Raw genomic sequence first — 2110 nt, 5'->3', positions numbered from 1 at the left:
TTTTAGGGAAAATAACATATTTATACTCTGTGTTTTAGTGAAATGTTGAGTTTAACCCTCGGTTTTCAAAAATGTCGAGTTCATACCATCTGTTTAACTAAAATGATAAAATTATACCCTGAAATGAATAACAACGTCACAAATATCTCCCTTTCATTGATATTAACTCTTATATAAGAAAAACCAAATCAAATCTTAATCAGTGCCCTAACTTTCAAATTCTCAATTTTGAAATAAAAATAACCTTAAATTGAAATTAAATAATAAAACTCATACCTCCTAAGAAATTACTTCATTCCGTTAAATAATAAAACTCATACATCCTAAGAAATTGGACATCTATCACGAAATGTATATCACGAAGTTGAAGATTTCATTAAGGGTATTACAGTCTTTTTACATTCATTTAATAATAGATATGTCAATTTTTCATTTTTGGTAAGTGATAATAAAATGATAATATTGGTTTCAAATTACTATTAATTTACTAACTGTCTATTTCATACTTATAATTATTATTGGGCCTGATATATAAAATTATTTTTGGGCCTGATATATAAAATTATTCTAAGAAACACATAGCATTGCCTGTAATAATATCAGAGCAGGGCAACCAAATCACACATAAAAGGTTTCACAAAACATATACAACTGGAACAAAATTTAATTATTATGAAATCTCCATAGAGTCCTCATTAGGTGGCGTCAAACACCATGATGACTCCGTGGCTTCACTGGAATCAAGATTCTGATTCTCACGCTCTTCCTCTTGCGGGTATAGGGATGGTTTAGGAGGCATTTCAAGGCTCTCGAAATCTCCTTCGAGCATTTCTATGACTTTGCTCATCGATGGTCGATCGCATGGCTTCAATTGAATGCACCACAACGCGACGATGATCATCTTCTCAATTTCATCCTCGGTAGCGTCTTCTATCACAGTGACATCATTTCCTTCATTGAAATGGTCGTAAATCCACGTGGGAAAGTGGATCTGGCTCGTTTTCTCCGCATTGCCACGAACGTTTTTCTTTCGGCTAGCCATTTCGAACAACAACATTCCAAAGCTATAGACGTCGGCTTTGTGAGAGACTCGTCCGATGTTTTTGTAAAACAATTCCGGAGCGATGTATCCCAAAGTTCCTCTCACCGCCGTCATCGACACGATGCTATTTTCTAGCGCACATGACCTTGCTAGCCCAAAATCCGAAACTTTCGGAACAAAATTCTCGTCCAAAAGAATGTTGTTGGGTTTGATATCAAAGTGCAAAATTTGCATGTTGCAACCTCGGTGGAGATAACATATTCCACGAGAGATTCCGAGCGAGATCTCTAAGATTTCCTTGCAACTTAAGGACTTTTCTTTGGTAATATCTCCCTCCTTGGAGGAGATGCACTTATCTAGAGACCCGTTGGGCATGAAGTCGTACACGAGAGCTCGTTTTTACTTTGATGCACAGAAACTGATCAAGTGCACGACGTTGACGTGGTGAATCCTTCCAATTGTTGCGACTTCGTTTATGAAGTCTTGCCCGTTCCCGTTTGATTTTCCCAACACGTTGACGGCCACAAGGCGACCGTTGGAGAGCTTTCCTTTGTATACGGATCCGAAACCTCCCTCGCCAAGCTTCTCCTTGAACATCTTTGTCGTGATTATAATCTCCCAATACGAATATCGTATCGGCATGAGGTCATTATTGCTTTGGAGAAACATATTGAGAGGAAATACCATTTGATTCGAGAGATTGTGCAGCGCGGAGACGTGGAAGTGAAGAAGATCTCAACGGTGGACAACCTAGCAGATCCATTCACAAAGGCCCTAGCGAACAAGGTCTTCGACCAACATCGAGAGGGATTAGGCATGAAAGACTACACACATCTTCTTTGAGTCAAGTGGGAGTTTGTTGTCAATGGTGCCCACAAGAAGAGTTGTAATCTTTGTATTATGCATTTAATGTAATAAAGTCTCATGAAGACTCTTGCTTGTAATTGCTTATTCATTAATAATAAAGTTGAAACGTTCATTCATTCTTTCTTTGTTTGAAGCTTTATGATAAAACCTTAGTCTTTTAGTCCATAAACAAACTTAACAACTTACGAAGAGACAAATGTA

The 2110-nt window shown here is 37.6% G+C and overlaps 1 pseudogene; it reads right to left on the bottom strand.

The window, feature by feature from the left end:
- Positions 1-646: 646 nt before the first annotated feature.
- On the bottom strand, positions 647-1711 carry LOC149398633 (rust resistance kinase Lr10 pseudogene; annotated as a pseudogene).
- Positions 1712-2110: the final 399 nt, after the last annotated feature.

Source organism: Urtica dioica, chromosome 5, assembly GCF_054948205.1.
Source record: "Urtica dioica subsp. dioica isolate 48M chromosome 5, U.dioica_male_clone48M_v1_H2, whole genome shotgun sequence".
Lineage (NCBI taxonomy): Eukaryota > Viridiplantae > Streptophyta > Magnoliopsida > Rosales > Urticaceae > Urtica > Urtica dioica.
This window is presented reverse-complemented; position numbering and strand designations above follow the sequence as displayed.